Source organism: Manduca sexta, chromosome 12, assembly GCF_014839805.1.
Source record: "Manduca sexta isolate Smith_Timp_Sample1 chromosome 12, JHU_Msex_v1.0, whole genome shotgun sequence".
In the NCBI taxonomy this organism is placed as follows: Eukaryota; Metazoa; Arthropoda; class Insecta; order Lepidoptera; family Sphingidae; genus Manduca; species Manduca sexta.
The window spans coordinates 13729570-13741271 of NC_051126.1; positions in this window are offsets into that span (position 1 = coordinate 13729570).

An 11702-nucleotide genomic window follows, 5' to 3' on the forward strand; every position below is an offset into this window, starting at 1 on the left:
CTTTTCCATTTTAAGACATAGGCAGGGGTGTATCATAGCCATGTTTCGCTATATTAGGATCTATGTGTGTGTACTATAGACTTCTTATAAACAAACTCACCAACTTTAGTTGTATATGTTTAGATTTATATTGTGTTGTTAGCCTACAAATCAGATCATTGTGCAATAAATTTCCACTCTAAGCTGATTTGTAGAGAGGTTATGGGAGGGATCAATCCTTCTCACATAGGCTTATGTAAGAGGAGCTATACTTGTCTGTTATATATGCTTTAGTATAATTAATAGATTAAGATGCCGAGTAGACGCTTCCTATTTGTATTAGATATCGATTAAAAATATGAGTAATATTTTTTGGGTTATGACAACTATTAATTAGTTTAACAATAATTATTTAAACAAGTTTTATAGTAATTAAATGTAAATGAAATATCGATAGCTTCTTGCAGCAATTTTGTTTCGTGTGTCTGTTACAAGTTGACAGCGACTATTAGACGCTTTGAAGTGTAAGACTTATGCCCGCGCCACCGTCACGTGTAACAGTTTTTCCGGGATATTTTTTTTCCTGTATTTTATTGTAATATCAGTGATAAGAGTTGTAGAGTTGTGTTTATGTATGTATGTGACGGTAAAGGATAGGGTCTTGCTATTTGATACGATGGAGATAAATATTTTCCCCGGTTAAAATAACCTATGCCAGTCAGTCAGTCAGTTTAAGTAGCTAGCCCACAAGCGCGAAATTCGGCGCAACTACATCGTTTTACTACACACATTAACGGTGAAGGAAAACATCGTGAGGAAACTTGCATATCTGAGAAAGTTCTCTATAGGAATTTCGAAGGTGTGTGAAGTCTACCAATCCGCACTAGGCCAGCGTGGTGGACTAAGGCGTAATCCCTCTCAGTAGTAGAGGAGGCCCGTGCTCAGCAGTGGGCAAGTATTATTATTGTTATATATATACAGGGCTAATATTATTATTTTATTATTGTTATATATGTCGGAGTGAAACTGTTTACTTGGTTATTTTTTTACATGACCGGTAAAGTTTCACCGGTCTATATTTATTTTCCAGACAGTTATTCAATTATTGAAACACTTTTTTACTTCACTAACAATTTACTGCATAGCAACACTAGCAGAATACACAATGTGCTCGGTTCGAGCGTGAAACAAGACTTCTGAAGACTATTACAATACCGCTACAAGGCTGGTACAAGACTCCAACCACAGTCAACCAACACTCGTACAAGACTGAGCTATCGTCGTTCGGCCGGTCCTTATATTGGCAACAGTCGACCTCCCTCCTTTTCTAATACTTCCTCGATGTAATAATAGATGGCGCCACTATCGCTCCGGAAATTCACCAGTGCTGCGGCGACATATATATACACCGTTTTACCCCCACCATACACAAATACAGAAACCCGCTGCCAAAACTGTGGTCGTATCTTTGGGGCTAGAATTGGTCTGATAAGTCACCAGCGTAGGTGTATTACTACCTCGCATCTTCTACAAACGCTACTTAATCATCTCACGTAGATGTTAATTGCCAATGATGATGCCAGTCAGGAGTAATGTAGTTTCTTATTAGTCAGTCAGTCCTATAAAAATTGTTTTAGTTCCTATGATTAGCGCGAATAAACCAACTCTTCAGCTTTATATAACAGTATAGACTGATGAACTTATTTCTATATCCTAAATCCTTCTTTTTTATTCTATATCCATTTGCTGGTGGTGGCATATTTATCTACCCTGATTGCGATCAAGGTACACAATGTGTACATGCCATAGTGACCTACAAAAGTGTGTCGCGTTCTGTCAGCCTGTATATATCCGGATTCGAACTGGCCGGCATAATTATGTCGACTAATGAGATACTCTATCTAGACCCCAGGCTTACCATCAGGTTTCGTATCTGTAAAAAAAATATCCCTAGTTTCTATTATTTAAGTTAAACAACCCTTTAAACATTCAACAACATATTGTGATTCGAACACACGCTGTTTCGTACCTAAAACACACCAATAGAGCTATAAAACCCAAGATTCAAACCGTAAATTTCATCAGCAGATAGGTGAAAATGTTATATTTCATGGGAGTATAAACAGTAAATATTTGCGCCATCAGGTAAACAGGCGAGCGTGGCCCGGGATTGAATGCGGGACCAAATTATATTTATATCGGAAATCCATTAGCGGCCCGATGCCCTGTGTAAGGCTGGTGCTCACATGCGGGGAAGGATCGTGAAGGATTTTTTGTATAAATTTCTGAAGGTTAAACTAGTTGTAGCATAATTGCGGTTTTGCTGGTGGTAAGATATGTTTTATATACCCGGATAGCGACCACCATACACGAGGTATTAAATTACATCATAGTGGCCCACGTAAGTGTGTCGCGTTCTGGGATTAGCCTGTATATATCCGGTTCCAACAGGCCGGCATAATTGTGACGACTGTCGAGACGTAATCTTCTCTAGTTAGTCGACAATCTGTTAGACCCCACTTCACTTACCATCAGACGCAGTGGGGCCACAGCAGTGAACATATAAAAAAGGTAATAAACCGGTGCCGAATACTACTCATTAAATTGCTCTGAATTATGAGATTTGGTACAAATTTTAACAAGCATTAGAATTTGTACCAAGTATAGATTTGTTACGTGGTACACGGAACAAAAGCGGTAAACCCGAATTGACTCGCCATCTATTATGGGACGAAAATAAGTTTCTAACAATATGCATTGACGCATCAGAAACGTCTCTGTTTATTCGTTCGGAGATGAAGGCTACAGGATATTAATAATAATAGCTATTTGACATTTGTATAAATCAGTTTCCCAAATTCCACCTATGAAAATACTACACCACATAGCTGCTTGGCGACAGGAATAGAAAAATCAATAACACCTCGAACGCATAATAATATAATAAATAATATCAGCCCTGTATTATATACTGTTCCACAGCTGGGCAGTGGGCACGGGTCTCTTCTACTACTGAGAGGGATTAGGCCTTAGTCCACCACGCTGGCCTAGTGCGGATTGGCAGACTTTACACACCCTCGAAATTCCTATAGAGAACTGCTCAAGTATGGAGGTTTTCTCCCAATTTTTGCCTTCACCGTTAAAGTAAGCGATAATTCATAACGGGCGCTTTTTAGACTCTTTATTTTTTAAGCTTCAAATCGTTTACCATCCCGTGTGTACCAGCCCTTATTGTTTATACGCCATCGAGCGCGGAGCATCCGACGGTGACATCACTGCACTCGGCACTCTCATCCCTCTCCATCTATTGTGATGGGCTGGTGAATGACTTTTAATGATTGATGCTAAGGTTCAATGTTGTTTTATATGATAAGTAGACAAGCCAGTAGCTCGACTTAGGCTTTACTTGTAATAAGGTAGTATCATTCCATTCTTATTGCCGTGCCCTGCAGGGTCCACGATTATTTACATTTCTTAATTTGTAAAACCTACTTTTGACAATTGTGAAGTGCAATAAATAGAAATCAAAATAAAAATAAACCTGTTTTGCTATGTCTTCCTTTACTATTGAAAAAGTTTTTGCCTTTGTCAATATTTTTTTTGTGAGCAAAAATGCGTTATCTTTCCCTCCACTGGGAGGTGAGTAGAACGGTTATGCTTCGGAAAGCACGTAAAGCCGTTAGTCCGACGCCTGATCTCTCTCCGGTCATGTCGGATTGCCGTCTCGGACTATGACTGTGCAGGAACAGAGAGTGCACTTGTGTATTGCGAACACACTTGTACACAAAGTAGTGATTCCAGCAAAACTGTCGAATCACGTCGGGGTCACCAATGTAGCGTTGTATGTGGCAAGTGGCAGTAAGCGTGAGGCGTAACAGGATATAGCAGAGAAGTAAAAGTTCACAGGTAGTTCACACAGTATATTGTTCCACACACACACTAAGAAGGAAAAGTCAGAAGGGTTGTAAGCGACAGATTAAGACAGTTCACAGGTAGAAGTAGAAAACACGAGAAAATAACACTAAACTAAATACAGAACGGATCACAAAACTATTGCGTTCACGAGCGAGTGCTAATTGCGTTGAAGCGTATATTGTCACACGTAGGATCATACTGGTCATTCCTATTTTTTTTCGTCGTCGGTTGCTTCGGGGGTATTCGTGCCCTCGATCTACGCACCTCGGGTGCGTGCCGATACTACACACACTCGTGCGCACCGCTATGTCGCAGTGCGTAACGCGTCATCACATTGTTCACAAAACAACCAGCTGAGTCATTCGTGTCAATGTTTCATTCTCCGTGCATTCAATGCAGGTGAGTGCCCACACCCTTATTCATAGACGTTATTTATCTACGCTCTATCTTTGCTGTGATAACAAGTCTGTTTCTCAATGCTGACGACATAGCAGTCTTCGCAGTGCGTAGACATAGGGACGTTGTGATTAGCTAATATTGAGATACAACTTGAATCTAGTTAGCTGTCAGATAAACAAAGCTGAACAAACGGCAAGCTGTCAGATAAACAAAGCTGAGAAACAAAATTGTTATCACAGCAATGCTCCGTCCTTAGATAAATAACGTCTATGAATAAGCGGGTATATCTCCTGCGTACTTGGTTGACCTCCGTTGAGATTGGCTGCCATAGCCGAAATTCAGTTAGGAAAGAATCACTATACTTTTGAATTTAGAACCAGCAAACTACGTCATAACAATCCTTTTCATTCCTATAGACAACTTCTTTACCTGGAACAATATTATAATACGCATAAAGACCGAATTACTTTATACGCAATATGTTTAAGGGAACGTATTCTCGTATGTTCACAGTTTCGCTGTTCGGAGTGCGTTATCCAAAGGTAATGGCTGTTCTATTACCCTTTACCCCGTAATATCAGATACTGTAATATAAATACACAAGCGATCGCTCGCTACTTCGTCCGCAGTGACAGAGTATTTTAAGTTAAAATTTTGGCAGATTTGGATCATTCTCAAGAAGTACAAAACAATTAATATTTACCCGCAATAGTTAGATATATATTGTTAAGTTACTCTTATACTACTTTCTTGTTTTATTTTTTTTAACTATACACAGTAGTTAATGGTTTTAATTTATCTTGGTCCGCACTTTAAGTATTTAACTAGTATAAGGGTGCAATGTTTAGGAATACATGCTAGTTTTTATGCTTGTATATTTTATAATTAGCTATAGTTTAGATTGTAATCTGTTTTGGGTCTTAATTTAATGAAATAAATAAATACTTAAATAATAATAAGTTTTTTTTAAATCCATCCTGCAGTGTGATGAGATCCTAAGGCCAATTACACTATTTGCAATCTGGGATTTGGATGTGTTACTAAAAACTCATAATCATGAATGCGGCGCTTTGTTATATAAAAATGTCCACTTCAGAGTTAAGGATCTTGGAGCAATTTGATTCCAAATAAAATGAACCATTGACTTTAGCAATACTTTCACTTATATTTCATCAACCCATCGACCGGTACGACTGAATGAACAACTAACCCGGTCTGTTTTTTTTTTTAATCTGACTAAATATTTGTTTGCCTGTCAGAACCTTATACAAACACACCGGACTTCCGGGTGAGCGCCTTAGGTACTCGAAACCTTGAAAATTAAGCGACTATGCCGAGGGCATTCCACTAACGGGTTACGAACCTCGGCTCAAGACTGTCACTAGGAGAGAATGAGACATCAACACTCGGTCTGTCAACACTCAGTATTTTTATAGCAAATCATCATTTCAGCCCTTATATCGTCCACTGCTGTACATAGGCCTCCCCCATTGAGCGCTACACGGACCGGTTCTGGGCCGCCCTCATCCATCGGACTCGACCGACCCTCACCAAATACCCTCACAAAAATATTTTTATAACCATATTCATCGTTCATATATAAACACACACACTAACGCCTTTAATCCTCGAAGGGATATGCAGAGGCACAACTGATGCACCAACTTTCCGCCGTGAGTATTCCGTCCTATGATGTGATAGGGAGCAAGTCTATCGCCATATGGGGCACAAATTTTAGATTCCGGGCTGGTAGTGAGTAGAAAACCCAATATCACTTCCCCGACCCGGGTATCGAACCCGACAACTCAGCATTGCAATGGTACTGTAATACAACTTCGCCACCGAAACAGACAAAACTGAACTCCTAATGTTTTCTTGTTAAATCTGGTGGTAGGTCTCTCATATATGAGAGTCCTCCTGGGAAGTACCGCCGCAATGTCTTTCTGTCGCCAAGCCGCAGTGTGTAGTCACTGTTGTGTTCCGGTTTGAAGGTAATTGCGACCAGTAAACTGAACTGTTATAAACCTTAACATCTCGTATCAGGACGGCGAGCGCAGTGGAATACCAAACAATACTGTGTAATTCAAGGTGTTGGATGGTGTTTTTACTGTTTATGAGCGGTCGTATCGCTTGCCAAACGAATAAGATCGTCTCGTCATTCAAAGGAAATAAAAAGCATACAACGTGACATACCAACGTTTTATTTTTTGTATAGTATGTCAATAGCACGGTCGTTAGAGGATGAGCAGAGGTGATAAAGGCCTCGCGCCTCTTTACTGTTATGTGTTAGACGCTGCCAACATCATATTTAATTACGTATACATTTCACACGTGGTACTTAGGCTAGGTGATGTTTAAAGCTTTATTTGAGGGTAGGCAGAGCTAGAGTTATTGAAGTAGTACTTCCAAACTTCGTCTTAGTTACATCCGTGTTATTATATTCAGAGAGCTTATCACCATATGGAACTAACTCAAATAAAAAACGGGCGTTAAACATATTTATGAGTAAGAGTCGACCGCGGTTCCGTCCGCTACTTTTTACTCCGTTAATAAAATTCCTATTTTTTGGAATAACAATTTTTGTATGGGCACGCAGTGACTTCACTGCACCTGATGGTAAGTGGAGTGGGATCCAATAGAATGTCAACTGATGTGTGATGATTACTCCTTGACAGTTGACACAGCTATGTCGGCCTCTTGGAACTGGATATACACAGGCTGATCCCGGAATGCGACACACTTACGTGGGCCACTATGGCGGGTTTTAGCACCTTGTGTACAGTGGTCGTTATCCGAGCGGATATAAAATATATCCTACCACCAGCGAAGTATATCTATTGTCCAAGGCTTGGTCTATTTGCGAGTCAAATTTCATCCAAATTTATTCAGCAGTTTCCGCGTTTACTTCTAACAAACATCCAAATATTTTCATTTGTAATATAAGTAAAATTCAAATCAGTTTGCACTGAAACTATTCCATATACACACGGTCACTTTGACAGCGCGTTACTAAATGAAACCACATGCTGGATTTTGAAAATGATAGCTTTTTTTATTTTTTTATATTTCTTATTTTATTATTTGTTTAGGGTTTTTGTCCACAAGAACATATCAACCCCATTGTATCACACAGTAGAAAACACACAGATTGAAAAATAGATATACAACCTAAAATAATAGTTTAGAACAAGTTTGTAAAATAAAAAAGCGTAAGTTTTGAATAAAAGTAATATCAATAAAAAGTTATTTTAATTTTATGCGCCCTAAAGTCATTACTACTACTCTAAGAGAATTGGTCACGGTGGCAACATCACACTTTCAGTCAGAAATAAACTCACGCACATTATATTGGTACTAACAACTAAATGATCAATAAATCAGATTAATAAAACAGGGATCCTTTGTGAAAATATTCGCATTCTTCAATTATTTATAGCATATTAGCAAAAGTAAGACGAGTATGTGGTTTCATTCATGAACGCAATGCCAAAATGACCCTTATACACTCAGTCTTCAAGTCAAAAACATCAAGAATAATGAGTCGACGAGAACTAGAGACATTTGTTTAGCACTGCAGCTGTTCTTCACTGCAGGCTGTTTATTTATGTAAGAAGGTTTTTAGACGCGCGCGGGGCACATAAAAATCGCGCGAGGGGTAGACAGAGGTGGTGCCGGCTGTGCCCGGTGTCGAGCCGGGACGTCGCGATGCCGCACTGCGAACCACTTTACACGGGACGACACGACACCGAATAATCGTATGCAGAAGCGATCTATGAACGCAGAAACCCTTGTGTAATATGGTAGATGAGGCCCCGATTGCGCAGTTCGGCGCAGTTAAATGATCATCGATGTTGTTGTGATGTCATTCGCGTTTCTTCCTAATGGATCTGGAGGATTTTTTATATCAGGATAAAAAATAAGGGAAATATATTTTATTAAATGGAATCATACCGATGTGTAAGGAGTAAGTTGACCTGAGCTAAGTTTAATACAATTATAGTTTATAGTTTCCATAAATATACGTCACCTCTGAGGCACTTGCATTAAATCGCAGTAAAACGGAGACGTCAATGTTAAATTACTTTGCGTTAATAATTTTCTCAGTTCGAATATTATAGCTGGATGCATATGAACCCGGCGTGCATTGCAAGAGAACTACACTCAGCATTGGATTAATATTATATAGGCTAAAGCATAACCCCATTGTTCATAGACGTTTTTTATCTAAGGACGGTGTAAAGCTGTGATAACTATGGCTATGGTACTATGGTTACACTGCGGAGGCTGTCGTGCCGTCAGCACTGAGAAACAGACTTGTTATCACAGCTTTACTCCTGAGTTAACAACGTCTATGAATAAGGGGGAAGAATACTATAATGCTATAATAATAAACTTGCTTGCTATAGATACGTGCACAATCGTGTCGGTTGTTCTAAAGATGCATCGGCCCCGCAGAGATATCTATCTGAAGGTGAGCGCAGTTCGCCTTGCAGCACGGAAAACAGTTATATGTCTTTGTTTCAAACTAATTATACACCGCGTCCCCCGTTACCGCCCCACACCCCTCCTGCCTCGTGCGCTACTTTCTGTTATCCATTCACTTAACTATCACAAGGGATCTATTTAGAACTAGTTTGATGTTACTGCATTTTTTTTAATAGCTTTATTGTACGTGGTTTAGAAACATGACTTTATACGGTATTGTAAATACGAGTGTGTTTGTTTATCACGCAACTATAGGGAAAGATTGATATGTTTTGAGTTATAGAGATAGAGGATATATGGTAGATTTTTGAGGCGGGGCGGGAAGAATACTTTCTTAGGTCTGTCCATTATAATAATTTAAGGAAAAAATCTGCATCACAGATTTAAAAAAAAAGTCAGCAAGATAAGAGGAAAATCGAAGCAAACGTGTTTTTTATGCCAATCGATCAAAAGACTATGGGAGCATTACGGTTTTGGGTACTTTTATGGTCAGATATTTCTAACAAATTTTCCCATCGTTTTTTATGCCCAATTTCAAAAATCTTCCCCATATCCTAGATTAATTTTTGTATACCATAAAGCTGAAACACCCATATTATATTTTGGTGTACAGGATCACAAAAAATCCAAAAATAATAATTACAATGAAAATTCACGCGGAATTGATAGATCAAGCACACCGCCCGCGCTGCCGCAAGGAATGAGCGGGACGTGTGCGGGGCTGCGGGGTGGGGTAAGGGTGCTTCTAACGGTCGGATGTAGAAGTAGGAATCAGGCAGCGACCGACATGTGCCGAATTTTTATTAATACAAAAGGCTTGACGAAGTATTAATATATGTTTGGTATAAAATATAACATATTATGTTAATAATTAGTGCAATGGATTGTGCTACTGAGTCTTGACAAACTAATTTCGGGTTTGTAATATACTAAAAAATATATATATAAATGGAAAAATGTCAATTTTACAACTGTAAATTGCTTAGATCCTGAAGATACTTCCACGAAACGGTAATGACGCAAGCAGATCTGCGAGCATAATCTTGGCTAGCTATAAAATCGAGTTTGCACAATTTTAAACTTTGTAATCACCTAGTTAATGATTCAATTCTCATTGGAGCAGAGTCGAAGCGAAACATCACGATACGTGTTCACATTTTATAGTACAGTGAACTTTAAGTTAATTGAAATAACGTATAAATTTGTGTTAAGCAAAATATAAAGATGGATTCCAATTAGCTAATAGCGATGAAAGCCGCTTAGTATGCGCAAGCATCTTCTTACGTAACGTCATCAATATTTTAGGTAAATACACCTCACTGTTTTTCGACTTTACGTTAATGTAAATAGAGCCTATAATATGTTGCCACTTTGTGATACCAGGTCTTTCCTTTTTTTATTGCTTTGAATGACAAGACGAGCTTGTCGTTCGCCTGATGGTAAGCGATATGACTGCGCTCCACTATTCACTGCGCTCGCCATCCTGAGACATGAGATGTTAATTATTAATATGTAGTAGTTACACTAGCTGTAATATCCTTCAAACCGGGACACAAAAAGGACTACACAATACTGTTTGGCGGCAGAAATAGATTTTGTGGCGGTACCTACCCAGGCAGACTCTCACATTTGATATGCTAATGCGTGCCTGAAAAAATTGCAGAATGGGGATAATTTAGGACTTTTACGTCTACGCCATAAACAATAATAATATAATACACACACATCATGCATTTATCCTCGAAGGGGTATACAGAGGCGCAACCTGGGCACCCACTTTTCGCCAAGTGTGTAATAGTATATAATAAAATAATGTTTACTACGAGTAAGTTGCCTAAGACATTTTAATGATAAACTATTTGCTATCAGCCCTGTGACCTTAATATAGGTAGTCGCGTAAAACGCCTATATTAGAGCAGTCATTCGATGTGGAATAGACAGAGGAGTTTTGTTTCCTGTTGCGATCGCGCATCAATCTTACAAACGAACGCATTTGTTACCGTTCGAGCAGACACCGGATTGATGCGAACAGGTTCGATTCTCAGGGAGAAAGATGATTGGTAAGCGTTGACGAAAAAAGGCAGACTTTTAGTGGCGAAAGGTAAATAAACCGATTCCTATCGACTTTCCTTTATGTAGAAAGGTCCCTATAAACCGATTGCTATCGGCTTCCCTTTATAATCTATCATTAATAAAACTATTTGCAGACCGCTTTTATGCATATTAGTTGATATATGTTGTGTCAGGTGCCCTGTCGGAAAATCTCACCTTTCGCTACTGCAGACTTTATACATAATAGGGGACCGGCCTATGCTTGATTTTGTACATTGTTCTATATGTAATGGTAAATAATACGAAAAAGAAGCACTCCTGCGAAAACTGTATATAAATTAGTTAAAAACTGAGCGAGTAATTCATATTTAAAATATTGTAATGTGCAGAAGTGGGCGCAATGTGGGGATATCGCTTCATCTCTTTCTTTCGCAAGCGTCATAATTCCCGATGACGTCACATGTGGGTATTTCGTCTCTTTTCTGTTTTTTGTTAATTACCCCTTCCACCGAAATTCAAAGACTTAGAACTTGTTGATTTTTTACCGGAATTTAATAATTCCTTCTGTGTTATAATTTATATTATGTAAATATTTGATAATAGTAAAGAACAAAAATGAGTCCGGTACCCTATTATAAGTTTGGATACAGTGACCACGAGATATGATTGTGAGATTATATATTTACTAGGAAAGAACATAATCTCTGGCTATTAAAGACTAGACAACTACGATGAATTTCAAATACATAACAACTGGAATAGTCTTAGGAAAGCGAAATTCACAATTTCGTTTATTTAGACGACATATTTATTCCGGTTGTTATAGTTTGAAAACCAAAGTATTGAATCGGTTTTGAAATTTTTATGGGGCC